The sequence below is a fragment of the Equus przewalskii genome, chromosome 12, assembly GCF_037783145.1.
Source record: "Equus przewalskii isolate Varuska chromosome 12, EquPr2, whole genome shotgun sequence".
NCBI lineage: Eukaryota > Metazoa > Chordata > Mammalia > Perissodactyla > Equidae > Equus > Equus przewalskii.
In genome coordinates this window covers 1,732,133-1,751,765 of record NC_091842.1, presented here as the reverse complement: position 1 = coordinate 1,751,765, position 19,633 = coordinate 1,732,133, and the positions used below count along the sequence as shown (strand labels likewise).

The 19,633-nt window shown below is 53.7% G+C and overlaps 1 protein-coding gene across 10 annotated transcripts in view; it reads left to right on the top strand.

Annotated features, from left to right (window-relative positions):
- The window catches only part of MAD1L1 (mitotic arrest deficient 1 like 1), a 415,963-nt gene that overhangs the window by 57,099 nt on the left and 339,231 nt on the right, over positions 1–19,633 (top strand). The window contains exons 1-2 of one of the 10 annotated variants that reach the window (XM_070567324.1): positions 12,189–12,231; positions 12,667–13,024. The exons of 8 other annotated variants lie outside the window; for them this stretch is intronic. The gene's annotated coding sequence lies outside the window, so the exon portion shown is untranslated. Of the gene's footprint in view, positions 1–12,188; positions 12,232–12,666; positions 13,025–19,633 lie in introns of those variants that run through there. One more of the 10 variants, XM_070567322.1, reaches the window with a different exon arrangement.

Sequence of the window (19,633 nt, the reverse complement as noted above, 5' to 3'; positions counted from 1 at the left end):
CATGGGGTGGCCTTGTGCGCGGCTGACTTCAGCCCTCCCCCGTGTCCACAGCCGGGCCCACAAAGCGCTTCCGGAACTCCGGACTTGTCCGCGCAGTGGGCGGGGCTGAGACGGGAGTGTGACCAGCCAAGTGGGTCTCAGCTCCTCAGGCTCTCAGTCCTTCGTTCCCTAGGTCCCTCCCACGAGGCCCTGGTCGAGGGCAGGAGGAAGGCTGCTCATCGCGCTGCAGGATGTTGCTGGGAGGCAGAGCCCAGCCAGGTGGGGAGCAGCTGCCCGCGCTGGTGCCTGCAGCCGCAGTTGCCCTGCCCGCCGGGGCGACTGTGTCCTCTCATCTTCTATTCTGGGAAGCACGTGACTCACGCAGTGTTTGTGGCTTTTCCCAGAGAAATCTTTTTCCCCTAGGAGGCTTGAGTGTTCTCGGGAGACAGGAACTTCCCGCCAAGAGCCGTGGGGCCCTTTGCAGAGTCAGAGGGTCGTGCAGGGGTGGGAATTAGCCTGAGAGCCCGTGTCTGGAGTTCAGCTGTGATTCTGCAGCTTCCTAGCGGTATGACCTTGCACCAGTCGGGGCACTCCCCGAGCTTCCATTTGCTGATAGGGTTGTTGGGATTGAGGGCCGCTTGGAAGTAAGGCCAGTGGCGAACGCTCACTATGCGTGCTAGTCGCCGTTGTAAGCACCTCCCGTGCATTCACTCATTGGACCCTACAGCCTTCGAGGTGGCGGGTACTGTTGTCTCACCCATGTTGTGAACGAGGAGGGAGGCGGGGAGGCTCCCAGCCATGTGGGGCCCCGGCCAGTGGCTGCGGCAGGACTCCCTCCGGGGCTGCTCGGCTGTGCCTGCCCCGTCCAGGGTCACGGTTAGCTGGGATTTGTAGTCGCGAGTGTTCATTCTCATGGGGCTTTTGCCACATTCTTGATAACTTCCATGCCCATTGCAGGTGGCGTGAACTAAAGAAGATAATGCTTACAAGGTGCCTGGCACTGTGTGGCTGCTTCACAAATAGAGTTATAAAAACACTATGTGTAGCCTGTTGTTACTTCTGTGTCTTGGGGAGACAAAAGAGAATCCTGTAGAATGTGTGGCCCCTGATTTGCCAAGCTGCGTAGTGCAGAGAGAAGACAATACTGATTCAGTGGCCTGGGAAAGTCATCAAGATCTCCTATGTGGAGCCTTCTGGCCGCCTGACTTGTTTATTTGCAGGTGGTCGGGTATGTGGGAGATGAGAGCACGAAGCTGGGCCCGGGACGGGGCGTCGGAACAGCATGGTTGCACCCCCAGGGTCAGCTGGCTGGGATTGCTGGGCCCTCATGGGTGTCCTTGGGTTCAGGGTCTGGGGACGTAGCCATGTCCTCACTTCCTGGTTCACTCCAGGCAAATTGAGCAGCACATCCTTTCTGCGCCAGCCCTGCTTCCAACCCTGAGCTGTGTGCTGTGTGACTTCCACCTCACAAGGAACAGAGAACGATGTCACCCACTGGGGCCTCTGGGCACCTGGAGAGAAGGAGACGAGGGTCCGGGATGCATCTTCCTGCCGTCTCTTCACCCATCCCTCGTCATCCCATGGAGCTGGCAGGGCTGACCGGTGGTGTGGGGCTGTCTTGGAAGAAGTTGGTAGGAGGTGGCACCTCGTGTCTGTCCCTGCATTGGGGGCAGCTGGGCTGAGGAGGGTGTGGTGAGAGAAGCCTTCACACCTAGTAAGTAGGACCCTGCCCAGAAGCTCCTGGTTACAGGCCGCCCAGAGACTGCGTTTTCTCGTCTGTAGCGGCTCTGCAGTCCCCACTCCTGCCTGCGCGGGTTGTGAGGCGCCGAGTGCCTGGCGCTCTGCTGTGTGGGGCGAGCGCTCATGCTCTACATCGGAGGTGCTGGTCCGCTTCCGGCCTCGTGGTTCCTGGGATCCTGCACTTGCAGGTGTCTGCGGTGGGGCGGTGGCCGAGGGGGAGCGGGCTGTTCATGTCCTCTTGAAAAACTCTCTTTTGCATTCTCTCCTTTTGTATTGGAGGCCCACTTGCATTTAAAGGAAGAGGCTCCTGGAGAAAGCATTGTGTTTTTGTTTTGAAAGAGACTGGTTTGGTCGCAGGGTGCTGCAGTAGGAATCTGCCTCCCTAGGGTCACCGTTCCGGACGCCGTTTGTGACGGACTTGCTCCCCAGATAGTGGGAGCTTTGGGCGGCATCCCAGCGGAGTCTTGTTGAGGTTTAGCTCGTTTGTTCTGGGCCTGCTCTTGGGCGAGGTGGTCCCGCTTACCATCCAGAGCCTGACAGGGTAGGTGGGACTGTCCCAGTAGAGGCTGAGCCAAGGGACCTGGCAGCTGGGCGTGGTCATGAGCGAATCCTGCAGCTCGCTCTGTCTGCAGTGCTCTCTGGGATTGTCTGTACAGCAAAGGGTGGGCTGATGCAAGTCACCAGCTTCTTTCAGGCATGAAGTTAGTGTTTTTGCAGGGTTCCGACCCCACAGAATGCAGAGTCTTTCCAGCTTTTTGATCACGAAGCTGGCTTGAGTGCTGGTGCTGCCTCTTGGAGCCAGGTGACTGTAGGCAAGTGGGTTAGGCCTCTCAGTTGTGGTGAGACCTGGACAGTGGGGCAGTGATGGGCACGGTTGGCACGGTGCTCAGTACTGCTCCCAGCTGCCACTCTGTGCTTCTCGCTGGCTGTTGGGTTGTCAGGATTTTCTCCCCTTTTTCGTTTCTACTCGTTCTTTGACTGGAGCCACCCAAAGTGTAGCAGGAGGGAAAACTGGGCCCTTTTGAGGCAGTGTGAAGTCCTGCCTGTGTTGGCAGCTTGTCTGTATTCCAGCTGAGACCTTTGAATTGTCGAGAGCAGGAGCTGTTCTGCTCTCGATCCCTGTAACAGCCAGCCCGCCTCCTGTGTTTCTGCCTGTCCCAGCTGTGAGCAGCTTGCCCCTCTGTTCCCCGTCACTGGGCACGGCTCCCCGTCTCCTCTGCCCCTGTACCCACAGCTGGGTCTCATGTCCGCTCCCCTCCCTCATCAGCCAGTGTCTGTCTGCCTCCTGGCTCCGTCTCTGGGGGCTTTCCTCAAGCTCTGCCTGTCCTCCCTGCTCTCACCCTGTGTTAAAACCTGCTTGTCAGCGGCTGCCTCACTGCTCTTGTCTCCACTTTGCCTCTGACGAGCCCCTCACTCCAGCATGGAGGGCCCTCTGAGACGGAGCTCTGAGCACCTCGCTCTGCCTATGCCTTTCGTGATGAAGTCCTCATTTCACTTGGTAGTGTGGCTGACAGCACACCCCTTGGCCTGGCCCTGGGCCCTCTCCCAGCCTCCTGTTGCGTCGCCTGCCTGGCCCTCTGCGCCTAGCTGCACCCAGCGTTGCTCCTGCGCTTTCTCTCCCTCTGTGGATTTCGCCATCGGTGGTGTAGTTCTGCACTCAAGCCAGGCCAGCGCTTCGTGGCCTCGGACACTGCTGGATAACTTTGCGCAGTTCTTAGGTGGCCTGGGACTACTCTGGCGGCTGCAGCCAGGTGCTGTTTGGGGATGGGACATCTGGGCTGGCTCTGTTCACCATGTGCCGCCCTCAGGGATGCCCGGGAGGCTGTGCCACTCTCTTCCCTGTGGCCTTTCTTTGTGGCCTGAATGAGCTGCTTCACGTGGTGGCTGGATCCGTGAGGACAGACCCCAGGGCAGTGCTTGTCAGGTTGCAGGAGCCGTGGCCACGCTCAGCCTAGGCCCGGGCTCAGCGCGCCTGGATACTGGAGCCCCCCTTCTTCTCTTCGAGGACCCTCGTTCTTTGTTTAGGTGTCTTCTCTCACGAAGCCTTCCGTGGGCCCCTCCTCACCCCGCACTGTGTTGCCTGAGTCACTGTCAATGCCCCATTATGGCACTGGCACCAACTGCTGGTTGTTCTGTGTCCCTGTAACTCAATGCGGTGGGGACGTGCCACCTGTCTGGGGGGGGTCACGGTGCCCAGCCGTGCAGGGCCTGCTGTGAGAGGCTTTGCTGTTGGCCTCTGGGGGTGGGAGCAGAGATTTTTTCCATGTAAATAATAATTTATCTTCCTAAGTATTCGTTTTTCCTGGAACACAGTGGAGCAAGGTGGCTGTGGAGCTTGGTTGTTAATTTTGTCTCACAAGTCCTGTTCTCCGCGAGGCAGTAAGAGGCAGATGAGCGAGAGGAGGGCCGGCGCTGAGGGGAGGCCGCTCGCAGAGGCCCCTGTGGGTCTCTCCAGGTGCAGGTCCTCACAGGGGCTGCAGAACGCCGCGAGCGTCTCGAGACCCCTGTGTCCTAAACCTTCATACTTGCCTGAAAACACTTGCACGGCGTCCTTTGTAGTGGCCACCCGGCAGGCTGTCCTCTGGGGTCCTGCCATTGCCCCTCTATGGGGATACTGAGGTGGTTTCCTGTTCTTCCTGCTATAAACACCACGAGGATTAATGTTGCTACGCATCTCTTTTGAAAGCACATTTTTAAAACAAATCACCAAATGTGACCAGGTCTTTCTCCTCCTTAAGTGGCTTGTTGTCCTCCTTAGAATAAGACCTGGGCCGGCCCCGTGGCTTAGTGGTTAAGTTCGTGCACTCCACTGCAGGCGGCCCAGTGTTTCGTCGGTTCGAATCCTGGGCGCGGACATGGCACTGCTCATCGAGCCACGCTGAGGCAGCATCCCACATACCACAACTAGAAGGACTCACAGCTAAGAATACGCATCTATGTACCTGGGGGTTTTGGGGAGAAAAAGGAAAAAAATAAAATCTTTAAAAAAAAAAAAAAGAAATAATGACCAGATATTTAAAAAAAAAAAGAATAAGACCCAAAGGCTTCACCCTGGCCGCTGCCCTCTGGCCTCTCCACTCTGGCCCTGCGGTCTGTGCCGACATCCCAGAGCCTGTCGTGCATTTGTGCCTCGGGGACCCAGCCCTCGCTGCACCCTCTGAGGCCTGGAAGTTTCCCTTGCTCGGCTTGTTCTCCCCGTCGTTCACGTCATCAGGGAGCAGGTCCTTAAGAGACTTTTGCTTTTGGAAACAGAATCCCAGATCAGGATGAGAGCTCCTCTTCCCCTCGTCCCTTCCTCTCACTTCAGGATGGGTAAACCAAAGTTCAGAAAGGTGCGATAACCTGCCCAGGGCCACACAGCAGCAGGGTCCCTCCTGGGACCACAGCCCAGATCTCCAACATGCCTGTTGCTTTCCCAGGGTTCTGAGACTTTCTGCCCTGTATTGCTCAGCACGTTTGGAGAGCGTCTCACTAGTCAGGGCCCCTTCTCCGAGGGTCTGTATCCGAGCAGTCCTTTGTTCCCACGCCGCCTTTGATTGTCCCCCTGGAAGCCAGCTCGCTTGATGTGTAAGTCACTGTTCCCTGCTCTGCAGTCTCCTGCCTCTGCTGGAAGAAATCTCTGTCGGTAGGCTGGGTGTGTCGGGGAGAGGGGAGGTTTGTCTAGCTCTTGGACATTGAGTCATGACCAAGAGCAGATCAGTCAGAGGTGGCGACCTGGCATCTCTGAAGTCACAGTGTAGTCACACACGGGAAACAAGGCTTGATTTCCCCATAGGTCACATGCCCCCTTCCAACACATCTGTTGCCCCGACTGGGGCACCCTGCCTTCGCCTCCTTGCTTACCTGCCACCTTGTGTACTGGGGCACCATCTGTCGCTGTGGGGTCATTTCACGTTCTGAGTTCGCCTGGGTCTTTCTTGAGGCACCTGGGCCGCGAGAGCTGCAGTTGCTCCTCTGTAGAATGAGGGTACTGCCTCTTCCACCGATTCCAGCTCAGCCTCCCACACTGTGGACCCGTTTCTGGAAGCGTGCTCTGTGAAGTGCACTGTTCAGGTGTCAAGGTGATGGCTGTTCTTGTGGACCAGCAAGTCTGCCCGTGGGTGCTCTGCCTGGGGGCCTCTTTCTATTGGAGGTCCTCATCACCTGGACCCCTGGGGCTTCATGGTGTTCCTGGAGTCTGGCACGAGGCCCCTCAGCCCCTGGCAGGCGTGGTTCTGCTCAGACCCTGTCCACGCTCAGCTGCCTTGGTCTCAGTCGTGCTGTGGACGGGCCCCTCCGCTCCTGGAGGCCGGCTCGCTTGTGTCCCGCTGTGGCCCCAGCCCTCCACTCAGTGCTCCTGCTCCGAGCTCCTTGCTGAAGTTGAGTTTGGGGCCGTTAGCCAGCTGCCTTTTTGAATGTTTCCAGCGTTCAAAAGATCAACTTCTCCAAAGAGTGAGGGAGCAGGGAGAGGGAAGTACGGCATTTGTCTGAAAGGTTTTGAGAGCTTTTTTTAGCTCGAGCGGTTCAAAGAGCGCCTCTTGTTAATCAGAGGAATATTCTAGCATCCCTGGGGTGGTCACACTGGCTTAATTGGGACCCAGGCTGCTTTGAAGTCCTTTTAATCCTTCCTGAGCTGGGAGAAAGAATTTGAAGGCAGCAACTGGAAATCTGAAATTTCTTCATTTTATTTACATGTGTCTGGGGACCCACGTAGTCCGTTTCCTGGAGCAGTTAAGCCGAGTGCTGGCTGGTGGGCAGCCGGGTGTGGCCTGGGCTGCGTTAGGCTGGAGTGGGAGGCCAGTCCCTGGAAGAGGAGCCGCACGCTGTGGCCGAGTGAGGGCTGCGGCAGCACTCGGGGTGTCTGGACGGGCAGGCGGGTGGCCGGCGCTGCTGGTGCGGCCGTCCGTGTGGAGACTCCACGTGAGAGGGAGCTTGTGACCCCAACGGTCCTGCCTGAGGTGGTCAGGGTGTGACTCCAGGGCTTCCCCTTCCACCGAGAAGCATGGCGTTCCCCAACCACAGCCCTCACTGACCGGAGCCTGAGCCTCACCTGGAATTCTGGCCACAGGCTCGTCTTTCTCAGCGCACCTGTGGGCACTCGTGCTGGCCAGCGAGCCATGGCCCGGTTCCTGCCGGTCCTCGCCTGCCCGCAGAGGGCCTCCGGCAGCCTCCCATCGCCTGTCACCTCCCTCCTCAGGGGCAAGGCCCACTGCCCAGCAGAGCACCTGGTGGCATTTTGTTTGGATCATTCCAGAATTTGCTGAAGGTTGTGAGCACTTGCTCACTCAGTCCCGCTCCCAGGAGGCAGTGTTGGTCCATCCGAGACCAACACTGCCATTTGCACGTGTTGTTGTAATTACATAATTTAATTAAATATTATAGAGGCCAATGAAAAAGAAATGTGTGAAGAAAGCAGTGTTTCTGTGACAACGAAGTCAAATGCTTTGGAAAATCTCGAAGGAAAATTACTAAAACGTTCCTCATGAATAAAGTGAATTGACTGTAAAAGATTAAGAGGAAAAGTTGTAAACTTTAGGAAGGTTGCTGGTGTCCCTTTTAGAGAAGCAAAGCTGAAATCATGGATTCTGTTCTGTGGTTCATGTGAAAAATATAAGATGAAGGTAAAGTTAGTGGGCCCATATTTGAAGAAAAAGTTTGCAGCTTGGGGAATGATTGTGTATCTGTAATATTTTAAGTTAAAATATTTGAGATATATATATATAAAACATTCAATTCCCCACGTTAGGCAACTTTTAGGATCAATTACCAGGCTTGATTATTTTTAGATAGAAGCTTTTTACTAATATATTTTTGCCTCACTTACAATGCGAATTATTGTTACATATAGCCAAACATCATTGAGGAATGACATAGGATTGTTTTATTACAAATGGTTATGGTTAGATTTTTATGCATTAGTTCATCATGGAATAATTGTTTCCTTTTTAGAAAATTTTTGCATGATACCTGATTGTGCAATGTAAGTTTATAACACTAAGCTTTAAAAAATTGTTTTCTGAGTAGGTGTTGTATTTCTTTGGTACAAATATTAAAACTTTAAAAAAAAGGTATATAGTGATAAATCTGCTGCCCAGTTTTCATCTTCTCTGTGAGGAAGCTGCTGTTTTTCTGTTGCTTATGCTTTGAAACCTCTTATGTATGTACAAACCAATATAGCCATGCTTATTTTCTATTTCTTTCGTACAAATGGTGGCATAATATACTCATGTTCTGCTTCTCGTATTTTTATTTAGCAATGCATTTTGGAGACTTTCCCATATTGACATATGAAAAGATTCTTCATTCTTTTCATTTTTACTTATTTATTTGTTTATTTGGTGAGGAAGACTGACCCTGAGCTAACATCTGTTGCCAGTCTTCCTCTTTTTGCTTGAGGAAGATTGGCTTGAGCTAATATCCGTGCCAGTCTTCCTCTATTTTGTATGTAGGACGCTGCCATAGTGTGGCTTGATGAGCGGTGTATAGGTCGGTGCCTGGAATCTGAACCCGTGAACCCTGGGCCACCAGAGCAGAGTGTGCAAACTTAACCACTAGGCCACCGGCCTGGCCTATTCTTTTTATTTTGAACAGATTCCATTATATGGATGGGCTGTAATTTATTTAGCCAGTAATAACTAACCTTCTAATCCAGTGGTCTGAGTTCAAACTTTGGGAGAATATAGTTGCGTAGTTATTGTTCTGGAAGGGTATCCTGATTTTTGGTTCATTCAGCTAATATTTCTTGAAAGCCTGTTGTCGTACTGGGCATTGTTCTCCATTCACGGCTGGTGAAAAACAACAAAATAAAAACAGTTCCTTGATTTTTGGAGCTTCCATTCCTGTTGAAGCAGAAAGACAGCAAATAAATAAATAGGTGAAATCTATGGCCTGTAAGTCTCTGAAGCACAGTGGTGTAGGGAAGAGTGGCAGAGGGTTTGGGGAGGGAGGGGGGTCTTACAGTTTTAAACAGGATGGCTGGGGCAGGCCCAAATGAGAACTCAATGATGCTTGAGCAGAGGCCTGAAAGAGTTGATGAGGGAGCAGACTGGAGATACCTAGGGGAAGAGTCTTCTAGAAGAGGGAGGTGCCAGCCCTGAGGTGGGAGTATGGCTTGAGTCCAGTGATGGGAGTCAGAGAGGCAGCTGTGTTGGGCCGTGTTGGGCCTCACAGGCTCTGGTGGTGACTTGGCTTTTACTTGGCATTGTGGTGGGAATACACTGGAGAGTTTTGACAAAAGAGGCGCATTCTCTGACTCACGTTGTAAAGTAATCACCGTGGTTGCTGTGTTACAGATGGATGCTTGAAGGGCAAGTACGAAATCAAGGGGACCAATTCCGAGGTATCGTGATGGTCTGGGGAAAGATGGTGGCCTGGATCATGGCAGTTGTGGTAGAGCTGGTGCAAAGTAGTTGAATTGGCGTCTGTTTTGAAGATAGATGTGACGGGATTTGCTGGCGGATTGGAAGTGGGGTGTGGGAAAGCTCTGCGGATTACAATTTTTGGCCTGGGAAGCTGTCAGGACAGGTTCCATTTCCTGAGATGGAGAAGATGTGGGAGGAACAGGAGGCAGGTCAGGAATATGCTTCTGGGCATGCGAAGTTCAAGGTACTTCTTACACGAGAGGAGATGTTGAGCAGGCGAATGGATGACTGTGGAATTCAGAATCTGGAGTTGTGAGTGCATTTAGCTTGTATTTAAAGCTGTGGAATGTCATGGTTGGGAGCACAGCCCTGGGGGAGGAGGTGGGTAGGGAGGAGAACAGGTCGATTAAGTACTGGGACAGGAGGCCTTCCAGTATTAAGGGACCAGTGAAGGAGACTGAGAAGGAGCGGCAGCGAGGTGGGAGGAAGACAGGGACAGGGTGGTGTCCTGGGAGAGAACAGGAAAGCGTGTGAGGGAGGAGGGAGCCATCACTCTGTCAGATGCTACAAAGAGGCTGGTAAGCTGAGGGCTGAGGTTGGGTGCGAGAGCCCACCTTCCCGAGTGGTCTCGGGGGGGAGGATCGGAGCGAGTCCTGTCAGGAGGGCTGGAGCAGAGGCAGTGGGCGCAGACGGCATTTTCAGCGTGTGCTTTCGGTAGAGGAGACCTGAGGAAGAGGCAGTGGCGCCGGGGTGTGGGGTCCAGAGCGCTGGAGAGAACGGGATGAGCCTCTGCAGTGGCGCTGCCAGCAGACCTCTCGGGGGTGGACACCCGTGTGGCTCACCTGCGGACAGTGGGGAAGTAGGGAGCGCCAGGATGTGTCTCAGAGTAAGGTGAGGGTCCGTTGATGTGCGCTAATTTGTTTCTCTGTGGCAGCGAATTGGAGAAGCATGTGCCTTTGGGTGCCTCTCTTCTCGGCAGGTAGTACGTGTGACTGGTGGGAGATAGCCCTTTGCTCCATGTGGAAACCATTGCTGATCACACGGGAGAGTTGCCACGTGGTGAGGGCCTGCTGCGTGGCGCTGCTTGGGGCCTTTGGATGCGTGCCCGGGGCCGGAGAGAGGCGTGGGGGCCGCTGGAGCCTGAGACCTCATCCGTTACTGGCCACCTCTCCATGGGGAAAGAGTGACTTGTTCTCTGTTTATCTGGGAAATGGGCAGCTTTACAAGACGTACAAACGGCCATTGTCTACTGTATGGCCAAGATGTCATGGAATGGCCCCAGACCAAGTGGCTAGAGGGACTGATGACCTTCACAGTCCTCTGAAGCTTGGGTGCCTATGGTCTCAGCACCAGTCGTCACAGCCTTCCTTTTTCTGGACCATCTGACCTCCAGCTCAGTGGCCCTAGGGCTTTGCACAGTGGGAACAGCAACCGGAAGGTGGCCCTTCAGAACCTGGCCCTGATCTGGGCCACACGGAAACTTGTCCTCCTTCTTTAAGAGAACAGTAGCTGCTTCCTTATCGCCGTCCTGGGATGCATACCAGGTTTTGTCTTAACTCACCTTGGTGACAGGAGTCCCTCCTGACCCCAGCTGCACCTCCCCACGCAGCTGTGTCATGTTTTCAAGAAGAACCTGGCTTTATAGGACATCCTGTCGCCCCGTGACTTCACAGCCATGAATGCCTGTCCTCCTTTCAGGTTTTAGCACTAAGTTTTGCTTCTCATGCTTTCCTTTCCTGGTTCTGCATGCTTCCGGCAGAAATGAACCCTGGGAGGGAGCCCACCCCACTTGGCTTTCGTCACCCTCCTGTAGGGCTTTCCGGCTAGAGCCACCCTCTGGACTGTGGCCCGCGCCCCGTGGGCTTCTGTTCTCAGGACAGTAGCTCCTTGAAGGAGCGCTGGAGGTTCCCCGTTTGTTAGTTAGTTTGTGGTTGTTGCTGTGCCATTCACTTTAGGAATTGGCATCCTCTGGACCTCTTGTCTTTCAAAGCCTCTGAAACCGGCACTTTGGGCTCCAAGAGTCCTGGCATCTGCTGTCAGGGCCTCAGAATAGCTGCTGCCAGGCGGGGGTGCCTTCACCTTGCAAAGAAACCACGGGGCTTGCCTCCCCAGGCCGTGCTGTTCTGCTCGCAGCTGAGTTTGAGTCAAAATTCAGCTGCAGATCTAACAAAAAGACTTTTTTCCCCTTTAAAACCCACCAGTTAGAGTTAAAAGGCTTCACAGCCGAAGCCAGAGTTTTAAACAGCAGCTGTCACAGCTTGGGCTGCAGTTGGAACTGTCACTCCCCTGTCATCTCCAGTTGGAGGACCCTGAGGCCCTCTGAAGGCCCCCCCTTTGCAGTGTGTGGGGCGAAGTTTGAGGGCGGACTGATCTCCTGTCGGCGTGTGCCGGGGCTGCTTTTGGGCTCTGATGATGCTTGGCCCGGCTCCTGCGAGTTCCGGGCGTTGAGCTAATCCTCAGAGCGCCCTTGGTAAACATCTCTGAGTAGCTCCAGCCGCACAGCAGGTCAGGAGGTTTCTGGAAAATAAACACTCTTCCTGCCATTTGGAGGCACTTTGGCCTCAGGTCCTTGATGCGATGTGGTGAGGGCTGCAGCTGTTTACTAATCCTGCACAATTCAACAGCTCTTCGGGAAGGCTCTTCCACCCGCCCCCGGAGCTCTGGGTAGGTGGGTGCTGCGTGGCTGCGGCTCTCCCTTCCTGCAGGGTGCGGTCCCGGTGCCCGAACCCCAGGCTTCTCCTGGTGTGTCCCCTCCTCCTTTTCCACATGTCCTTCTCCCTGGGTCCCCAGCGCCCTGGGCCCCTGCTGGCACACACTAGAGGAACCCCATCTTCTGTCAGTTCCCTGGCTTCTCCAGCTGGAAGTTTCCCAGTGGCATTTTCCTAGTTAGCATGCTGTATGTGTGGGGTTTTCTTAGTTTTCGCTTGTACTTATGCATGTAATATATGAATTCTCATCATAAGAAATTCAAATAATGCACAAGAAGTTAAAGATCCCTTTGATTCCACTACCAGTCTCAGCCCTGACCTGGAGGTGCCCATCAGTATCAATTTGGGGTGAACCTTTCTAGATTATGTTCTATAAATATGCCTACATATCTTTGACTTTCTCTCTTTGTGTCTAGAAATACGTTGTCGGTGCAGCATTGGGTGTGTAAACGGAGGCAGACACGGTATGGACCACTGTGTGGTGCTGGCCCACCCGGCTCTGCTGGAGGGTGCGATTTGGGTGCTCATTGCTTGGCAGTGCTGGCTGAGCCTGTGCCCTAAGGCCGGGTGGTCCCTAAAGTCTGAATAAATGAACTCCTTCCTTGGGGCCCAGAAATCAGTGTCCCTGCCCCTGCGTGCCTCTTCCTGCCCGGCACGTGGCCGTCTGTACCCTCCTTGGCACCTCCTGCGCCGGCCATTTCCCCGAGGGGTGACCATGTGAAAGTGCACTGAGCGTCTGGCTGCACCTTTCTGAGGATGTCCTTGCGTCTCCCGCTGTGTGCTCAGCCCTCAGCCCTGCATAGCCTGGAGCGCGGGGGTGGAAAAACGCACGTACACATGTGATGTATGACATACTGTACACACGTGTGCCAGTGTCTGCCTCTTGTTCTCTGCCATAGGTCAGCGCACAAGAGAAAGAGGCCTGGGGCTCTAGAATGGCGCGGGCGGTCTCTCAGGTCCCCACGCACTGTGCGGAGCCGACCCTGGGGGTGCTGACTGACCTTCTGAGGTTATCAATCCAGGGAGGCTGTGCGTAGCTTCCTGCCGTTGGCCTGTAAGGCAGTACGAGGCCAGAGGACATGCATCGGTCCAGGGTGTTCTCACGGTGGTCTCCCTGTGGTTGCTGGACTACGACGGTTGGGGGCTCCTCTTTGGAACAGTCACGAAGCCACTTTGTGAGTCACAGAGGAAGACAGACCATCTCACCTTGTCGGAACTGGTTCCTGTGGCCCCCGGTTTCCAAAGCTGGAAGTTACAGTTAAGTGTTGTTGAACGAAGTTCTCACAACAAAATTATAGAAACTTTTTGAAAAATGAAAAAACATTAGGAATCCTGCAACTATGATGTAACTCTTGCTTGTTCTTAAACATTTTCTTCCAGTTCTCATCTCCACACAATACATATTCTTAATTGAATGGCACTTAACCTTATTTTCTGGTTTTGCTTTTTTCAATGTATATATGTTTACAGTTGAAAAGGGACAAATATGTTAGCATTTTAAAATACTTTCTCATGTCACTTATACTGACTGTTTCAATGGCGTTGTGGGTATGGTGTATTTTATAGAACTAGTCTGAGGTTGTTGGACACTGTAGCGCGGCCCCGGAGCCTGGCTGCCTGGCTCTTCTGTGCCTCAGCTTCCCCATCTATGAAATGTGCATAGTGATAGTATAGTACTGCCTCGTAAGGCGGCTGAAAGGATTAAATGGCCTGACGTGTCAAGCGCTCGCAGTGGGGCCTGTCTGGGAGTGTGCAGCGACTTTGCCGTCTCAGAAATGTACTTCCATGAACTCTGGAGGTGGCTCCCCTGGAGCTGCGCAGGGGGGCTTCCCTGTTTACAGCAGCCTTTTGTTGTTTTGAAGGCGGTGGTTGATTATGTATCAAGCAGGCAAAAAGTCTGGTAGCCTTTTCTTACATAGTAGCCAAAGCAGTCACTCGATTTCAGGTGTTAGTTTCCAGGATTCTGGTGATGACATTTGTAGTTAAAGGACTCTGCCTTGTCTTCTGGGATTTTTCTTTTAGATTTAGGCCAGATTCTGGAGCCTGGTATTTGCCCATCTGGTTGACAGAGAACATGAGAGAACGTTTGTCAGATGTCCAGTCGGTGGTTTCCTTGATGGTGTAGGGATTTTTTGGAACTGGCCCTGTGGTGTCATAGTTATTTTACCACTTGGATTCCTCCATTTTTTTTGGCTTGAGGAAGGTTAGCCCTGAGCTAACATCTGTGCCAGTCTTCCTCCACTTTTTTTTTTAATATGTGGGTTGCTGCCACAACCTGGCTGCCAAAGAGTGGTGTGGGTCCACCTCTGGGATCCGAAGCCATGAACCCAGGCCGCCAAAACAGAGCATGCCGAGCTTAAGTCCTGTGCCGTGGGGCTGGCCCCTGGATTCCTCCTCTTTTTCTGCAGATTGTCGGTGGTTCGAAGTTATGCATTGAGAACCACCAGGGAGCTTGCTGGCACATCCTGAGCCCCCACCTGCAGGGGTTTTGGTTCAGTGGATCAAGAGGTGGAGGTGGGTGGGCTCACGTTATTCCAGATGATTCTGATGCACATGGTCTGTGACCACTCGTACTATTCTAGACGCCCTCCATCCCCTTATGATGCCACACCCCGCAAAACCACGTGTATCCCACTACCTTGAGCAGAAATGAGTGTCCCCTCCCATGTTCTCCTGTGTTTTTGGCTGTTTGTAGCAACCACGTGGCCATGGATCACATGGCATAGGATCATATTTAATGGGTGTATAGTATCCTGTGTTATGACTGTGAGAACTTACTGATTTTCTGGTGTTGGGCTTTTTTTGTAAATGTTAAAAACAGTGACATGAGGAATGTAAGCTGGTGCAGCTGCTACGGAAAACAGTATGGCAGTTCCTCAAAAAACCTGAAAATGAGGGGCTGGCCTGGTGGTATAGTGGTTAAGTTCATGTGCTCTCTGCTTTGGCTGCTTGGGTTCATCAGTTCGGGTCCTGGATGTGGAGCTAGCACTGCTCGTCAAGCCATGCTGTGGTGGGATCCCACATACAATAGAGAAAAATGGGCACAGATGTTAGCTCAGGGCCAGTCTTCCTCATGCTAAAAGAGGAAGATTGGCAACAGACATTAGCTCAGGGCCAAGCTTCCTCACACACAAAAAATGAAAATGGAATGATCCAGCAATTCCACTTCTGGCTGTGTATCCAAAAGAGTTGAAAGCAGAGATTTGAACCCGTATTTGTAAACCAGGGCTCACAGCAGCGTTATTCACATGGCCAAAAGGCAGAAGCAGCCCAGGTGTCCACTGATGCATGAGTGGATAAAGAGAGTGTGGCCCATCCGTGCAATGGGTTATTCTTGAGCCATGAAAAGGAAAGAGATTCTGACGCATGCTACAATGTGGATGATCCTTGAGGACATTATCTGAGTGAAGTAAGCCAGTCACAAAAAGACAAATACTCTATGATTCTACGTAAATGAGGTCCCTAGAGTTGTCAAATTCAGAAAGTAGATGGCCGGCGCCAGGGGCTGGGGGAAGGGTATGGGGAGTTCATGTTTAATGGGGACCAGGTTTCAGTTTGGGAAGATGAAGTTCTGGAGATGGATGGTGTGATGGCTGCACAACAACGTGAATGTGCTCAATGCCCCTGAACTGGACACTTAAAAATGGTTAAGATGGCCAGTTTTATGTTACACGTATTTTACCACCATTAAAAGCAAATGGTGTGATGAGGCCTCCTTAGCCGTCCGTGGCTCACATCCATGGTCGCTTTCTCGAGGTGCGCTCCTGGACCTGCAGTTGCTGGTCGACGGGTGTGCCTTCCCGCTTTGGTCACTTTTCTTACCTTGTCTTCCTGGGCAGCCTGGCCCTCCGTGGGCAGTGGGGGCAGGGCAGCAGCCTCGGCAGCGACTTGTCTTGCCTGGTCACAGGAGCCACCACACTGGAGGAGTAAGCTCTCCCGTCTCCCAGCACCTGGGCTTCCCCCTGGTGTGGAGGCCCTGAGCAGCTGGCTGGCGAGGACCTCCGGGGTACACGAGTCCACCCATGGTAGAGTCCGCTGTTGGCCCAGAAGCCTCCTGAATCCCTCCTTATCCGGCCCTGGGGGGACCAGGTTACCGTGTGAGTCCTGTGGTCCCCAGTACTCACCCGCATCCTCTGCTCAGGATGTTTTCTCATGGTCATGCTGTGAATGTCCAAGTAGGGTGGGACTGCTTCCTGGAGAGGTCATGGGGAGCTGGGCCCTGCTCTGCCCGAGCAAGCTCCACGTGCCCTCGCCTCACCCCTTGTTGTGGCCTCAGGCGTGTCCACACTTGGCAAAACCACGCACTGGAACGTGCCGAAACCATTCTAACTAAAGCTCGTGCGCTCCTCTCCTCCAACAGAGCGTTTCCTTTCCAATTGACACCACGGCACTGAGGGTGAACAGAGTTCCACGCCGTGCGGAGTATTGATTGGTGATTATTTCTCATCAAAACTTGTGTTCCTCAGTTACATAATGAGATACATAGTATGTCACTTTCATTGTCACCTGTGTTTTGTCCTTGCTTCCCAATCGCATTGTGAAAACGGGATTGAATGGTGTACTTGGATAGCTGTCTTTTTCTGCTCCCGTGAAATGAATGGGTATGTGAGGGTTGTCAGATGGTAGTGCCGTGCTGTGCCTGGGTCGTGGGTTGTGGAAATGAGCCTGAGGAAGCCCATCGAGCTGGCAGGTCAGCCTGGAGTGGTCTGGGCCGTGACTGAGTCTGCTCTTCTGTGGTTGGTCCGTCTCTGTTTCCTTTGAACATTTCCTGCCCTTTCTCAGTCTCTGGGTGGAATAAACTGGTTGGAAGTGAAATTCTTGAATGTTGTCATCTAGCTTACTGGGCTTTGTGTTTTTTAGGAGAGGTGGGAACCTCGTGGCTAGCAAGCATGACTGGACTGCTGAGGCTCGATTTAGCCAAAGCAGTTGCTGCGGGTTTTTCAGCTCGAGAGGCCACGAAGGGAAAGGCGGTCCAGTTGCTATGTGCCCTCCAGCAGCTGCTGGGGCAGGACTGAAGTGGGAACGGGAGTGGGCATCCTGGCCTGAGCAGGTTAGCCTTCTGGAACTGGGCCCACAGGAAGGGCAGGCTGTGCAGCTTCAAGGCCTCCCTCTGCCAGAGCGGGGGTGGCACATCTGAGTGATGACATATCGGGTTTGGAGCCGGAGTGTGGCCAAGAACCAGCTGGCTGGAAAGCCCACTGTGGCCGTGCAAAGGCGTGTGGACTGTGCTCCGTGGTTGTGTGGGGCAAGCCACCCCCCTGTCCCACCCTCTTTTGTCTCGGGGAAAGCAGCTCTCTCCACCCTCTCCGGAAGGGGCGCCACGGACTCAGCACATGCCTTGAGGTCCCGCTCCTCAGGCATGTGGACACGTGTCGGCATGGCTGGCCTCCTGTCTGCGGGGAGGAGAGGACAGGAGAGTCTAGGAAAGCCAGTTCCTTCTTGGTTTATGTGAACCTGGAGCCCGGCCCTGGATGCTGAGTTGAAATGGCTGCTCAAAACTTCCAGAGCGTTCCGGTGTCTGATGGCCTCTGTGAAGTGTTGAATGGAAGGGTGTGTGAGACTCAGGCTGTCCTGGGTGTGGCCCGTGTGGCCCCTCATGTGTGCATCGGCCTGGGCAGCTGTCACAAGAAGATGCAGATGCCCCGAGCCATCAGTGGGAGTAGAGCATTTCAGAAAGATACCATATTAAGTTCACTTTTCTTTTGAACCAGTCCCAATTTTCTCCTCATTGTCAAATTGTTGCATTTCAGATTATCTTTACTTCAAAGGAGGTTGGAGAGCCTTGGCTCGCAGTGAGTCTGGCTCTGCTGTGTTGCTCTAGCTCCTGGCTTTTCGGGGCTGGTTTGTACCTCCGGGTGAGAATCTTGTTTCTAAAGCTGTCATGTGCCGATCGCTCTCCAGATTCCAACGAGGCTTCTACTGGAGCATGTTGTGGGCAGCTTGCCCTCCGTGAGAGGAGGCCTCATCTCAGTTGGTGAGAACCCCCCAAGACTTGGTGGCTGTCTCTCTGGCAGCTGCCTCTCCATGGCTCCTTCCCGCTGTTTCAGGGCTGAGCAGACGGCCCAGCCAGGCAGTGGCGTGAGGAAGAGGGCAGGCAGGGGCTCGCTTCCCGTCACCCTCTGCAGCATCTGTCTGCTTCTCCCGCACGGTGTTGGCTGGTGCCGGCCCACCGGGGCTGGGGGCTTGAAGATGTGGCCATGCGAGATGTTTTGTTTATTTGTTTTCAATAAATCTTCCCATTGATTAGTAACAGTTTGCATACCCCTTTGCCTGGGTGACAGAAAAATATAAAACAAGTTAAGTATCTCTTTAAAACGTTTCAGAAAACAATGTCTCTTGGCTTGAAAGGACTTACTTATTTTGCTTATTTCTTTTCCTGCTAGTGTTTTTAACTCCCTGAGGTTGGAAAACCTCGGAAAACTCTGGGAAGAATGGGAAGTGGCATTGAAGGCCGGCTCGCCCCCTCCCAGAAGTCGGCTTCTCAGAAGGCCTTTTACTAAGGAGCATCTTTTCAACGGAACCATTTTCTCATCCGCAGAGCCAGCTCGTATTTAGGGAGCAGTGCCGGTAGCAATCTCTGCACTGTGCCTCCTGGCTCCTTCCACTCGGAGGCCATGTCCTCACAAACATCCCCTGAAGGGGGCTTTCCTCGGTGGTGGGGTAAGGCGGGCTGAAAGGCAGAAGGTCTGCGGTTACCGCGGGAAGAGCGTGCCTGCGGAGGCCCAGGCGTGAGGACTCAGGCGGGGGCCCCGCTCTGTGTCGGGGCTGCACTGGGCTTTCAGGACGTGCTGCCGACCAACCGGAGGTCGTGGGAGCTCACCTTCTGGTGATGGCGGATGCCAAGACCCCCACACTGATCACCAGTGAAGTGGGGCTTGGCAGTGCTGTGATAGGGTGGGGAGCAGCTTGGGGACTTGATGGAGAAATCCTCTTCGAGGCAGGGACATTTTCCTGAGACCTCTCTTTTGAGAAAGAGCTAGCCCTGGGAAGACCGAGGGAGGAGCTTTGCAAGCGCAGGGTTAACTGACGCAGAGTTTTGGGGGAGCAAACGAGTTGACACGTTCAAGTGGTGGAGGCAAGGCCAGCAGTAGGCAGAGGGGCCCCAGGGGCTGGCTCCTGCAGCGCTTGTGGAACGTGGGCTTGAGGTTGGGTTTTAAGCAGATTTCTGTGCAGGGTCCTTGGTTACGACATGACTGTGGGTGCCTTCTGCTGATGTCAGCAGGAGAGGTTCGCTGCTAGGCATGTGGAGGTGCTCCCTGGGTGCCCCTGAGGCCCAAGAGCAGCCCAGAGCTGGGCTCTGCGGTGGCTTTGGAGGCCAGGAAGAGAGCCTTCAAGGACGACAGTGACCAGGATCCATGTCTTTGTAGCTTTGTGTAGACTTCCCACGGAGGGCGCATCTGCTTGGTGTAGCTTGGGTCGTGGCGCCCTGGTACAGTGGAGGGAAGGTGGACCTCTGACCACTGTGATGGAGTGGCCGTTGCCTAAACGGGAGTGGGTAAGGCCCCAGCGCCTCACACAGTGTTGCCGTGCGTGGCTCTGTGCTTGGTCCTCAGGCCTTGAGCTCACCCACCTCTTGGCCACTCCATGCCAGGGAGCCCCCTGTGTGTGTGCCCATGTGTGTGTCAGAGAGTGTTCACCCCCCACTGTGTATTCCTTTCAGCCTCTCAGAGCCGTTCTTGGTGCGTGTTCTCCTGAGCTCTGGTGCAAGTTAGAGCATGGGGTTCAGATGGAGGCTCAGGTTGCTCAGGGTGGAGCAGACTAGAACCAGCCATTTGAGTCTCAGTTTTCTCATTTGTAAAATGGAAACGATAAACCACAGGGTTGCTCTGAGCACTCACTGAGATAATTAATCTGGAATAGTTTTGA